Here is a 15,413-nt window from a genome sequence, read left to right as displayed (position 1 = left end):
GTGATTCGGTTTTTGGATACTTTTTCCGTGCTCTCTTGAATTTTCTGTATTCCCATTTTTAACCTTCTAAATTGTTTGTAATATATGGTTATTTCTTTATAGGTTTTTAATTCTTTATGTTTAGCAAAAATTATTTCCTTAATATTCTTTGAGTCTTCGCTATTTTCAATCCCAGCCAACATTGACAGACGGGTACCGTACGGGGCCCATACGGGTCCGCAACTGGGTCTCGTATGGGAAGACCAACGGTATCCCGCCGGATCTTGGCCGCGGTTTCCATATGGAGCCCATATGGGTATGCCCGCTGGGTATCCCGTATGGGTCCTAGTCAAATCCCGTACTTTAAAACCGTAAGGGGCCCATTTGGGTTTGCAACTGGGACCCATATGGGAAACCCATCGGGAACCCGCCGGATCTTGGCCGCGGTTTTCCTCTGGGGCCCATATGGGTATGCCCGGTGAGTAACCCGTATAGTTCCCACAAAGTTTGCCAATTGCAAATCTTGCAAATCTACGTTTATAATTTACATATAAAATAAAATTGTATATGATTTGACTGTTTGTTTCAAACAAAATAAAAATTAAAATTACAATGTGAAAATTGAGAGAATTTTTAACCATTCTTTAATCGCGTTTCATCTGATTTCACGGTTGTTTCGCGAATTGGAAGCTTTTCCATCGTTTTATTCTCGTTTCGAAGCTTTTTCTTGTTTCAATATAAGCTGTAAAAAAAAAAATTTAACTGTTAGTCTGAAAGGTAACACACCTGGTTCTATTCATTTAATATATTATAAAACTCTCTACTCAACACTATTTTTTATCTTCAGATAAAAAATTGTTGTGATAGTAATTGTATAAGATTCCTTTAGTTACTGATAAATAAATTATAATTTTATATTGATATTGTATATATTTTTAAATAAATAGATAAACATATATATATATATATATATATATATATATATATATATATATATATATATATATATATATATATATATATATATATATATATATATATATATATATATATATATATATATATATATATACACACACACACTATATATATATACAATAACCACAACAACAGGGGGTGGGGGTGGGTGGGAGGGGACAAAGACCCCCTTGATTTTTTTAAAAGGACCTCTTATAATATTTTTTCTCACTAAGAACTTAAAAAGTATTTTAGGTTTTTTTTGGTACTTCGGTCCCCCACTAAAATGTCACGCCATGGCCCATATATATATATATATATATAATTAGTAAAAACACTTATCTACAAACAACATCATTCGACTGAAACACTTTTACTTAAACTAACCAATGATATATTTGAACATTTTTAGTTAACCGTACCCAAAAAGTTAAAATTGGTAATTCATGTTCATCTAACCAAAATGTAAAAATATGGAGCACCCCAAGGGACAGTCCTGGGTCCAAATCTCTTTAATATCTAGTTGTGGATATACCAAAATGTATTGAATACATTTCTAAATGGATGTGTGAATCATTCATAAACCAATCAAAAACAAAAATATTAATTATGGCACCACCTAACATTCAAAAAGATATTATTAAGGGTACTTTTGTTAACAAGAAATGCATTTGATTTGTTGATTCCGCAAAAAGTCTAGATGTGATACTCGACAATCAATTATCTTTAAAAACACAAACAAATAAGTTTGTTAAAAACTGTTACAATATAATGAGAAAAATACCCAAAATAAAACAATTCCTATCCCATAAAGATCTGTGCACCAAGTATGTTCATTATTATTTTCACAACTATATTATTGTAACTCCCTCTACTTTGGAATTGATAAGACACTATTAAAAAAACAGCAGTCTGTTCAGAATTGTGCAGCAAGACTGGTATTTAAAACCAGAATAGAAACTCAAGTAAATAACAAAGAATATAACAACTTGCATTGGCTAAAAATTAGAGAAATAATATATATCAAGGTCGTTTTAATAATGCAGAAATCTATTAAACAGGAAGCACTAATGTCGTTATGCAATTTAATTCAATACTCTATGTCAGAAAGAACACTAAAACTAAAAGAAACAAAATACAATAATCATTTCAGCAATCAAGCATTATCCCAGTATGGTCTTAAACTTTGGAATATACTTCTAAACACCATCAGTGACAAAAAAAACAACTATTTTTAATGAAAAACTAAAATCATATTTAATGGTGAATGGAGAACTCTTCCACCAGAAAACTCTTGATTATTAAAATTTCTATTTTTGTTTAATTTGTTGCACAGCTGAGCAAGTGTTTTGCCAACTTCTGGCAAAACACAGTTGCTGTGGGTAAACCCATGTATTTATTATTTATTTATTTACATATATAAAAGCTTGTCTAACTTATCTCAATCTACAAACTCTAGAACAAAGAAGGCAGTTAGGGGATATGATACAATAATTTAAAGCATTCAAGGGGGTTAATGAAGTAAATTGGTTTCATATCAATGCACACCACATTCCCTTTTAGCACAAGAACCTGCAAAGGCTCTAAATTATATACATATATATACATAGTAAATATATATATATACCCTGTTAAGTTGAACACTGGATAAGTCAGACTTTTATTAAATCGGACAGATTTTCAATTCCCCTTGAACACTCTATACATACGTAAAGCTTGCTTAATTCTGACATTTTCTAAGTCTAGATATCTATCTATTCCATTTGATATTTCATATATATATATATATATATATATATATATATATATATATATATATATATATATATATATATATATATATATATATATATATATATATATACAGTAGCGTCCAAAAGTAATTGGACAAACACCTTTTTGGTTATATTTTCTCATCAAGTTAACATTTTTAAATGAAATTTTGCATAAGCATGTCAAATTATACTACAATTATGAAAAAGAAAACACAAATCCTAACTTGGGAGTAATTACTCAAAATTTTGCTAAAGCTTTCTCAACAAAGGATAAATTTTCAGCATTTTTTATGAAGATTTCTGTTAAATAATATATTTAATGTTACATAGTATTATATTCTGTTACATAATGTATATAATCTGAGCATAATCCTAGTACTTTGTTGGAAAACCTTTTGCCGCAACGACAGCATTACATCTGCGTGGCATTGAATCAACCGAATTAATTAAAACATCAATTGGTATTTCTTCCTAAGTGCGCTTAATCAACTCAAACAAATCATGCTGATTAGATGGTTTCCAAGCACTAATTTTTCTCTCAATATGTTCCCAAAGATGTTCGATTGGGTTCAGGTCCGGGGATTGTGACGGCCATTCCAAGATACGAACTTTCTTTTGAGCTAAAAATTCCGTGACTAGCTTGGAGGTGTGTTTTGGATTGTTGTGGCGTTGGAAAGTCCAACCACGCAACATTTTGTCTTTTGCATGTGGCAGCATTATATCTTTGATTATTCCTTTATACATGTTTTGGTCCATAATGCCTTGAACTCGATAGATTGGACCTACTCCATCATGACCAAACCATTACTGCACCACCGCCATGCTTTACTGTAGGAACTTGGTACTTAACATCATTTCGAAGACCTATTGGACGTCGAACATATTTAATACCATCAGAACCAAACATATTAAACTTTGACTCATCACTCCATAGTATTTTCGACCATTGATTTGCTGTCCAATTTAGATGTTCTTTAGCGAATTTTAACCGTGCTCTACAATTTTTTGCAGAAGCAAAAGGTTTTTTAACAGGACGACGGCCAAAAAGGTTGTTTTGTCATAAGCGACGCTTTACTGTTGCATAAAAGCAAGAAATTTGATTTGACTGTGTAAGTTCTCTATGAATTTCTTTAGCACTCTTGCACGGATCTGCCTTTGACGATCTTACTACAACATTATCTTGGCGAAAAGTTGTTGATTTTGGGCGTCCTGACTTTATTGAAACTTGGACGTGACTCCGTTGTTGAAAAACTTTTAATGTATAACCAACTGTTGATCGTGGAATGTTCATATCTATTGAAATTTGTCGCACAGTCTTACCGTTATTAAATGCTTGTACAATCAACTTTTTAACTGCCTCGCTTAAATATTTATAATGTCCCATTATAAATTATTGATCATTAAATGTTTTTATAAAAATCTGCTTTCAGGAAAAGAAGTTAAAATAGTCTAAGTTATATCAACATTGTTAGAATTTAGTTTGTCCAATTACTTTTGAGCCAATCATTTCCATTCTTTTAGCAAAATTTTGAGTAATTACTCCAAAAAGGGAATTTTTGTTTTGTTTTTCATGATTGTTGTATAATTTGACACGCTTACGAGAAATTTCATTTAAAAATGTTTACTTAATGAGAAAATATAACAAAAAATGTGTTTGTCCAATTACTTTTGGACGCTACTGTATATATATATATATATATGCAAATTGCATATACATATATATATGCAATTTATAAATGAAAAATATTAAATTGGAACCTAACATTATAATAGATAACAATTATTAAAACAAATATTAAACCAATATCTTACTCACTTTTCTCAAAAGGCTTTTCTTGTTTATCTCTAAAGGATTGGCTAAATATCAAAAGTATTTTTTTTTTTTGAAATTTTAATGATTCATAAATGTACAAGTTTTAAGCCACATAATGTTACATAAACATAAGCGGAGTAACACTAACATAAGCATCTTTTGTATGTTAAATTAAAATTATGTAACTATATACCTATTTTTTTGGTTTTGATATACTTCATCAACATTTGAGGTATCTGCATTTTTCTTTTGCTTCAGATTCTGTGTCTAAATTTTAAAAAGTACTTATGATAATTATTGATGTATCAAAATTTCATTTTCAAATTTCAATAATTATGATTAAATGCTTAAATAAATTTACAAAAAGTTATCAAAATTATTACTTTACTATCTTTGAGAATATTATATAAACTACCTGCAGTTGACAAAATTCTTCCTGAAAACCTAAGCCATCCAACCTCAGGTTCTTGACATATTGATTTAGCTAAGTCTATTTTTTAAATATTTGTCCAGCAAGGCCAATAAAAATCTGTAGATTTTCTAGAGGAAATTATTGATAACACATTTTCACTCATAGCATTCACTAACCAAATTAGTGGAACGTAATCTGTATTGTTTTCTTAATCGAATGCGACAATTGCATACAACATCTTACTCAGTAACACAATACAGAAATTACACAGTAAGTTACTCTGCCACAAAATGTAAACGAAAATAGAAAAAATCCATACTCCGCAATCTCCTTTATATAGGAATAAATATTACTAAATTGCACTTTTGGTTTTACAGAAAAACGTTCAATGGTCTTCAAAAACCATTCATGATTCTAAGAAAATATGCCACAAGGAAGTAAGACAATAATGAAAACCCTCACATCAACTTTATAATATTATATGCATTTCCTTGTGGCGTTACTTTTCATAAACGTAAATATTAATGAATTCTTTAAAGTATTTGTTGTTCAAATTGCATGTAAAACTTTGTAAAATTTTCAACTTTTTACTAAATAAAGAAAAAGAGAAAAAATTATGTATAAAAAATAAAAATAGTTATAACAACTTTTTATATAGAGTTTCATAAAAAACATAAAACGAGAAAACGATTGTAACTTTAATTTATACGTTACATTGTAAAAATTTTTTTTGCACAAGGTAAGTTGCAAATGGCAATAATGGTCTGATTGCATAGATTTTTCCACATATTACTTTCACCAGATGTAGGTATGTGTGCAAAATTTATAAATTATTCAGCTATTTAATTATTTTACATCATTGTAAAGAGCTTTAAATCAGTATAACGATGGTGAAAATTTCATAAAAATCTAATGATTCTACTAAAAGTTATGGTTAGTTTTTAGCCCATTACTTTGCCTCGGTTATATTTTTATTCAACTAATAACAGAATATGGTTTTTTTTGTGTGTTTTTGTGTGTAAATCATGTTTTGAATACTTTAAAAAAATCACAAATATTTTAAATAAAGTTTCATTCTTCTAAAAAAACAATTTTTTAATGAATAAAAAAGTCAAATATACAAAAGGTTCATAATCTTGAATCCCCCCCCCCCTCCAACCTCTCCAACAGAAGAATATTTGGTACCTTTACTGCGTGCAAAAATAGAATATGAGCGTGTCATTATTTTTTAATAAAATTTGGCAGGTACATAGAAAATAGATATATAAAATTGATTCAAAAGTTAGAAAAAAAACCCATCATCCCTTTAATGTCAATTCACTTCCAGAACAGGAATGAAGTTTTCAATACAATGAAATCACTAAAAACGTTAGTAACTGCAAATAAAAACAGATTGCAATAAGCTTACAACACTCTACTTTTAAAATATTATCTAAGTCAGTATAAAATTCTAAAAAAAAGACGAGAAAAATCCATCCTTACGACACCTACCTCGAGCACGCGGTGAAAAAATGGTCACAGATTTTAACATTAAAATCGGTGCCGTAAATCGCTGATACGCACATACCTACCAGATGGGTCCCTAAGGGGAAACCCGTAAAAATCCCAGTTTTCTTTGCCCTTATAATCACCACATGCGGCCCATATTACTATTTTTGCTTAATTTTTCAACCGTACGGGACCCGTCTGGAAACCAAAACACAAACCCTTCTAAATCCCGTTCCCGTAAGCCCAGTTAAAAACCATACGGTACCCATCTGTCAATGTTGGTTGGGATATGGGGTTTTTTGAAAAGTGAAACTATTGCATGTGGCGTTTTGGAGTTATTCGCTATCTTTTTTTATCACTGACGGTTGAAACGATATTCTGACGGATACTTATACATTTTATGACGCGCATTCTTTTCCCGGTTTATGAACAAATGGAATATTTACTTCGTTTCAGGTGTTCTCACGTATATTCGGAAAATTGAATTGCAGAACATTACCATCGAGCAGTCGAATGAACGGCGAAGAGATTTCAGTGCAGCATACTTGAGGCAGTTTATTTGTATAATACCGATAATTTTTGTTTTATGTCCAAAAGATTGTTGTAAGTCTTCTACTGCATTCGCAAAGAAGTTATACTCATTAGAGTAAGAGGAATTGACAACGATTAAAATGCACATGATCCTCATAGGATGTTCACCAACAATTTTAAACTTGGTGATAAAGTATGGGTAAAGCTCGCGGATAACCAATGAGACTCTCGGTCAAGTATTAGAAGAATTACAGGAATCATCTCGGAGCAAATGTAAAAAGTGTGCCGAAACATCTATGATCTAAGTGCTGACAATCAATCGAAGATGATGAACTGTTCGTTGTGTTGCCTGAAGACAAGACAAACCAGACGCCAATGTTGCGAGAAGCACCCAAAAGAGGAAGGTACCTGAGCTATATAGTTCGTGAGGAGAAAAGGTCGTTATGACCAAGGAGTAGTGTAATTATAGCATTACTTGTGAATAATTTTATGCCTAAAAAGATGTGTGAATGTCATGGGAATTAATTTTTATGTAAACTGGTCAATTTTCTGGATTGGAACATTTGCTATGCTATACCCTTCAGTTTGTAGTGTGTGATATACTTTATTCTCCCATAATTGATTCTAATATGAATGAAGAAGACACAGGTTTTAGATGATGGTGATGAAAATATATACAATGATGATGGTAATAAAAATATCCACTATGATGACTTTCATATTAATCAGATTGATGTCAAAATACCAAGCCTAGTCTGTGAATTTAAATGTGTTATAAAAAAAAATGCTTTCACTAGACAAACTATTTAGAAAAGTCCTATTAAAAAAGACATCCAGCAGAATTATGTCAAACTAGAACATGGAAAAAAACATACATTAATAAGAGATTGCAAGACAGGATGGAATTCAATGTTAGCCATGATTGATAGGGTCCTTTTCTTCCAAAAAGCATTTAGAAAAGCCCTTGTTGATCTGTCAATAAGAAAAACTTATCGCAGGATGATTTTGTTCTTCTTGAACAAGTTCAGTTTGCTTTAGAACCACTGAAAATAGGTGTTGGAGCTTTGTGTCAGCAAGATTCAACACTCCTTTCTACTGATGCCATTTTTCATTTCATATTTGCTCAGTTAGAAATTTGTCTTTCCAAATTTTCAAAACAACTAGCAGCAGCAGTTAAAAAATGAGTCATAGAAAGGCAAAAAGGCTTGCTACAATTACTTCATGTTTCCAAATGCTTAAAGGAACAAAATGATTAGTTTCCTATACGTTCTAAAAAAGTAATGCAAAAAAAGGCAAAAGAACTTCTTCGCCAACTGTTTCCAAACCAAACTGATCAAGATGGTATATGTCAAGTAGTTAGTGATCAAATTACAAAGATTGGACAAGAAAAAATTTTTTCAAAAAAATTGCAAAACTTCATACAAGAGTCAGCTTGTGTAACCAGCAAGAAACTGCCTAATATTTCATCATTGATTGACAAAGAGTTCAATGTTTTTGTAGCAACAGAGATTCCAATTCCAAGTCTGGAGTTACTCTACAATACCCTGCTGACCATTCCACCAACTTTTGTGGAGGCAGAATGAGCTTTTTCTGCTGCTGGATTATTTATTACAGAGCTTTGTAGTTGTTTAAGTGATAAGTCTATTGATACCCTTTGCTTTCTTTGAGCATACTATATTCAAAAAGGAAAGATAAATGCATGAATTTGTTTAAAACTTTTTCTAGTTTTGATCTCGGTTCTTTGGTGAATTTATCACATTCCAGTTTTTTAAAATAACCAGGGAAATTAGAAACCCTAGTTAAATGTGAAATTAGTTTAGGAAATTATTTTTTTTAGTTAAAGACCCCTAAAACCAAAAAAAATTAAATTTCCTCTTACTCTATATAGTAATATAAGTATTAAAACATAAATCTTTTTTTGTTTTTGTTTTGGTATATAATGCAACAATAAAAAACAACTTTGAATCATTATACTCTTGTAACTGAAACCACATTTAAATTTGAATTATAAAAGCTATTTGAAAATCAGAGTACCTTCTTAACGTACTTGCTAAACCAACAAAATATTGATGTCATATAAATATCATTCAAAAATGTTTTTCCGTAAATATAGTTACTAAAAAAATCACTAGATTTTTTCTAATCAAAGAGAAAACAAATAATGGACAACAAGTATAAAGTTAAAGAATTTCTTAAATAAACCATAAACGAATATACTGCAGTGAAAAAGAATAATTTTTTGTCTGTATCTCTATTCAAATTTAGTTTTTCTTGTGTTGCACCTTTTTTGTGTCAGCTTTTTGTCAACTAAAGCTTTGGGAGGTTTCGGTAATGACATATTTACAGCTAAGATGTCTATTTGACATCTTAGCTGTAAATATGTCAATTGAATGAATTATTTCAGAGTTTTACGCACGTTTTATGCGCATTTTTTTCAGGTTTATCCGTCCATGGTATTTGTGTGACGTTTTATGAACGTGAATAAAATGTTGGTAAAAGCACGTCATATTTGAAGCGTAAAAAAAAAGTTTTATTAATTAGTTTGCCTATATTTTCTAATTTCTAAGAAGCATACGCTAAATATATATTCAAATATACCTCTTAAAAGTTAGAAAATATAGGTAGACAAATTAAAATAACAGTTTTTACCAACTTTTTATTCACGTTCAAAAAACGTCACACAAATACCATTAACGGATTTTTTTGAAAATACAAAAATATCAGGAGTATTAGAATAAAAAATGGCGGAATTTATTGCAACTAGTAAGGGTCTGCGTCTCGGAATCGTTTTCTCGAAATGAACCGGGAAACGCGTAACTAGACGAGAAATATACCCGGAAAAAAATAACGAGACAAAGGAAACAATTATCCCGGAATAAAGTTATAAATCGGGACATAATTTTTTTCTCGGAATTTAAAAACTGTGTCCCGGATAATAACGAAACGTTACGAGACAGATCAATTATATTAACTAAGGGTCTGCGTCTCGGAATCGTTTTCTTGAAATGAAACGGGAAAAGCGTAACGAGACGAGAAGTTTCCTGGAAAAAAATAACGAGACGCAGACCCTTAATATTAACTAGATATCTTACTCGCGCTTTCCCAGTGAAGAAAATTTTTTGCTAACCAAGTTTGTTTTGCCAGCCAAATGGCACTAAAACCCTCACAGTTTTTTGGTAAATATAGTGCTCTTTTTTAAATAATATTAAATTAGAATGATCAATTATTTAAAAAGTAAAAACAGTTTTTTAATAAAACTTATATTTTACATTTTATGATTAAAAGAAGTTAAAAATTTTAATATTATTTTCAAAGAAATCTAAAAAGTTAGAGATTTTTAGTTTGTAAAAATGGAGAACTTTTAATTTAAGTTAAAGTCTATATTTACTTTGAAGATAATCTTGTAACTTTATATATTTTTTGAATTTGAGTTTTTTACTTGTATCTTGAATTTGAGTTTTTTACTTGTATGACTTGTTTCAACATATCAAATATAGTTTCAAGAAACATTTTTATCATCATATGCTACTTAGAAATTTGTTTAAATGTTTTAATTTGAATAATGATTTACTATTCAAGAGGTGCTAGATATTTGAAATAGCATTACTTAACAACTTCAATATTTCCTGTATAATATACAAGTAACATTATTTACTTAAACATTATAGGGAACGTAATGTGGTAATTGTCAAAGAAGTTATAACATAAAATCTTAAACAGTGTAAAGTGAAAAATGATATAGAGTACTTAAAAATGTTTCTGATATATATTAATGATTTTAAAAACAACAATAACGAAAAGGTTAGATCTTATCCCGAATATACGTGAATTAGGAGTGGATAAATTACCATTTTGGAAGGATTTACTTAACGAAATCAAATAAAACTGAAGAAATTAGCAAATAGAACATAAATTAATGCTACTTTAGATAGATTTATTTCAAAAGTGAAGAAAAAAACTAAAACAATGTGAAATTATGATTCTTTTATAGAAAAAGAAGACCAATGGCTTCAAGAAAATCTTATGACCAATAAAAGTAGCCATTTTGGTTCTGGAAAACCCCATAAACAATGGGTGGTCCTTAGAGAGCAAAGGAAAAGAGAAAAAATAAAAGAACTAGGTATTGAACATCATGCTCTCTTGTTAGTCTCTGCAAAAAGTACACTTTTTAAAAAAAGTCAAACGTTTTATAGATCAAAAAAGTTGAAGACACTTTGGATAAAATCTTTCCCTTAAATATGAGTGTAAAACAAACTCTTGCATTAGAAGTGAATACTGACCTTGGTGGTAAACAATATTAAATGATCAGAAACTTAGCCCTTGGACATATATTTATCCACTTCTTACACGATATTTTAGTGGAAAAAGTTAAATACTATCCCAAAAATATTTTTTTCCCCCTGATTTCAGTTGCTACCATTAACTTTTATAAAGCTGTGTTTATGTAGATGGTATAACAATATCAATAATAGCAGCTGAAATAAATAATGGTAATTGTGTCAGAAATTCATTATTTAAATTTCACATTAAAGATTAACTAGTATATCTCGTTATGTCTCGTTATGTCTCGTTAAAAAGATGTAAATTCCGGGAAATTGTAAAGCTCCTTTTTTGTCCGGGACATCTCGTCTCGTCTCGGTATCGTCCCGGATTTCGACTGAAAATTGAAAATTGTCTCGATATTTGTCGCTAATTGGGACAAAGCTTTTAGGATCGTCTCGTCTCGTCTCGATTTAAAAAAATAACGAGACGCAGACCCTTAGCAACTAGAAAAAGAACTAATCCTAATACAAGGTATGCAAATATAAGTTTAACAGATTGCTGTACAGCAATCTGTTAAATCTATATTAGATTGCAAAGAAATCTATATTTGATATCTAAATATCTATATTTGATATCTAAATTTCTAAATAATCTATATAAAGCCATGAGTATTTTGTTGTTTTGCAATCTTACAGTAGATAGCTGTCTGTAGCAATAAAAATTAACTTTGTTTTACCTCACGTACACAACAGATTGCTGTACATTAACCTGTTAAATCTATATTTGATTGCAAAGAAATCTTTACTTGATGTCTAAATATCTGTATTTTATATCTAAATTTCTAAACAATCTTTATATATAAATTATTTAGCAATTTAGATATCAAATATAGATATTTAGACATCTATATATATATATATATATATATATATATATATATATATATATATATATATATATATATATATATATATATATATATATATATATATATTAGGGTGGTTCAAAAATGGGTCATTGTAAAATTTCAACTAGAGTGGAAGCTTATAAGGTGCCCAGATATTGGTTTTATATATAAAATTTTTTTTTTTTTTCGTTCATGTTCAAGGGTGGCCCACGGGCCCTAAACTTTTTAATTTTGATGATTTTTATCGATTTTTCAGAAATTTCAACGCCCGTGGGCCACCCTAAAACAATGGGGAAAAAAAAAATCATCAGTAAACTCAGAATGAGTAATAGAAACAAATAAAAATGCACTCTTAATAAAGTTTTTTATGTAAAATTTCTGAATGAACCTGAAAAATTTAGGAAAACCGAATATTTTGCTTTTTCAATCATTTTCTTTTGTAATTTCAATCATTTTCTTATGATGACATTTTTATTATTTTTTACAGTTAAACCACCAAAAGTTTTAAATATCATACCACAATATTGCATTTTATATATAAATTTGAGAAAATATTTCCTACATAAATATGTAAAACTTATCAACATATATGACAAACGGGCGCTACTCACACTTTCTCTTCTCTTCCCCCCCCCCCCCCCTATTGATTCAGGGACTGGAGAACAGCAGTTCATTGGTATTTATGATCTTCTAGAGAATTATGGTCTCACTAACCAAGTACAATGTATCTGTTTTGATACCACTGTATCAAACACTGGAAGGCTCCAAGGTGTAAATACCAGAATGTCAGAAAAGTTAGGACGGCCACTTCTTCTCCTTGCCTGCCAACACCATGTTCTGGAGCATCATATTACTCACTTCTGTAAGATGTACCCAAGTAGTAAATTTACAGGACCAGATAATCAGCTGTTCAAAAATATCAAGTCAGTCTGGAATGATTTAGAGAAAGATATACTGCCCCTGAAGAGGATTGAAACTCCACCTGAAACCTGGATAAACCAACAGCAACAGGAATCTGAACAGTTCTACAGAGATTTAATTAACAATAAGACATACAAGAAGGTAAAATGAACCATTCATTCTAGTACATTATTTTTCTGTTAACTATTTTTGCATGTATTTTAATGTTTAAAATCAATAATTAATAAAATACAGGATTGGAAATCAAGAAAAGATTACCAGGAGTTAGTTGAGCTCTCTTTGATGATTGTTACTAAGGAGGAGAGGTTCAGTTTTTATATGCCTGGACCTGTACACCATGCCAGGTTCATGGCTAAAGCCTTGTACTATCTGAAAATGTACCTTCTACTCGATCACATTCCTGGTCTAAAGAGAACAAAAAGGAAATATCTGATATGGCTATGTTTGTCAGTATGTTTTATGCTAAATGGTTCCTTAGAGCTGAGTAGCCAGCTGCTTCTCCATATCAGGTAAAAACAATAAAGGTTTAGAATAAAGATAAAAATAAAAACATGTAAACTATAATGATAGAATATTGCTTATTTACATTAAATTTTCTATAGGATATAAAAGCCCTCTGAGAAATGAAGAGGTTTATGGAAATAAATCTTCTTGGATCTACTGAAGTAGTCCGATCAATGTCAAAGCATGACTGCTACTTAAGTCCAGTTCTAGTTGTGTTTGCTTTAGATGATAAGAATTACCCTGATAGAGACGAGTTAGCTCAGAAACTCTATAATACTCATTTGGACAGACCCAATATCTTCAAACTGGAGTGTATTGAAGTAGATAAGAAGGCTCTTCACTCACTAGACTACTCCCAAGATCAGCCTCCATCCCTAGCATCTCTTGTTACTGAGCAATCTTGGCTAATCTTTGATAAGATTGGCCATGGGATGGGGGAAGTGCAGTGGCTTAAAACCCCTTCACAGTTCTGGGAGCTAAATGATTTTTATCTAGAGTTTGAGACTACCATCAAATTTCTAGATGTAGTCAATGATTCTTCTGAGAGAGCTATCAAATTGGTTTAGAAGCTTATTGTGAAATCCAATAAGGAGGAAAAGAGGCAAAATATGTTCTTGTTTAACCATGTCTACAAGAGAAGTAAACAAGGATCCAAGAAGAGCGATCAGAAGCAGCAAATGCTACTTCCAGCATTATTTTACTTTTTAGTCAACAAAACTGTACCATGATCAACAAAAAAAAGGATTTTTTTAAAATATTTTCTCAAATTTATATATAAAATGCAATAAAACTTTTAAAACTTTTGATGGTTTAACTGTAAAAAATGATAAAAATGCCATCATAAGAAAATGATTGAAATTACAAAAGAAAATGATTGAAAAAGCAAAATATTCGGTTTTCCTAAATTTTTCAGGTTCATTCAGAATTTTTACATAAAAAATTTTATTAAGAGTGCATTTTTATTTGTTTCTATTACTCATTCTGAGTTTACTGATGATTTTTTTTTTCCCATTGTTTTAGGGTGGCCCACGGCGTTGAAATTTCTGAAGAATCGATAAAAATCATCAAAATTAAAAAGTTTAGGGCCCGTGGGCCACCCTTGAACATGAACGAAAAAAAAAAAAAATTTTATATATAAAACCAATATCTGGGCACCTTATAAGCTTCCACTCTAGTTGAAATTTTACAATGATATTAATTGCATATTGTTCTAATTTTTCTTCAAAAACATTTTTTTGGTGTTGTTTTGTTCTTGTCGCTATTTTCATTTTTGTTTCGCCGATGTATATTTGTTTACACTCGCATTCTATTAGGTATACTCCGGGATGGCTATTTGATGGTAGTTTTGTTTTGTTGCGCGAAGTTAGTAAAGATTTAAGATTTGCACTGGATTTAAAGACTGCCTTGTAACCTGCTTTCCTAAAGATTTTTCGAAGTTTTGGTGATAATACTGGGATCCACGGTAGTGATATAGTTGGCATAGTTGCTTTGTTGTTAGATAAAACTATTTCATTATTTGAGTGTCGTTTTTTTATAACAATATTTGCAAGGTCTTGTAATTTCTTCTTTTCGTATCCATTTTCAGCAAACACATTTATTAGGAAATCGATTACCTAACCTGAGGTAAAAAAAGTTAATTTTTATTGCTATAGCTAGCTATTTACTGTAGATTGAAAAACAACAAAATACTCATAGACTTACATACATACATACATATATATATATATATATATATATATATATATATATATATATATATATATATATATATATATATATATATATATATATATATATATATATATATATATATATATATATATATATATATACAGAATCCACTGCGTTAAAACTAGAGTATTG

General features: G+C 30.1%; 1 long non-coding RNA gene across 2 annotated transcripts; it reads right to left on the bottom strand.

Moving 5' to 3' along the window:
• Positions 1 to 545: 545 nt before the first annotated feature.
• On the bottom strand, positions 546 to 9,295 carry LOC149880140 (uncharacterized). Of its 2 annotated transcripts, XR_016446430.1 has the most exons (5): positions 6,428 to 9,295; positions 4,940 to 5,064; positions 4,718 to 4,791; positions 4,528 to 4,568; positions 546 to 721 (listed from the first exon to the last, which is right to left on the bottom strand). It is a non-coding gene; the product is annotated as an uncharacterized LOC149880140 (long non-coding RNA). The 2 variants fall into 2 exon arrangements; XR_016446429.1 differs by having other exon boundaries at positions 4,940 to 9,295.
• Positions 9,296 to 15,413: the final 6,118 nt, after the last annotated feature.

The sequence above is a fragment of the Hydra viridissima genome, unplaced genomic scaffold (assembly GCF_058129835.1).
Source record: "Hydra viridissima isolate aposymbiotic clone 2 unplaced genomic scaffold, HvirCarnegie_v1 scaffold_13, whole genome shotgun sequence".
Classification (NCBI taxonomy): Eukaryota; Metazoa; Cnidaria; class Hydrozoa; order Anthoathecata; family Hydridae; genus Hydra; species Hydra viridissima.
This window is presented reverse-complemented; position numbering and strand designations above follow the sequence as displayed.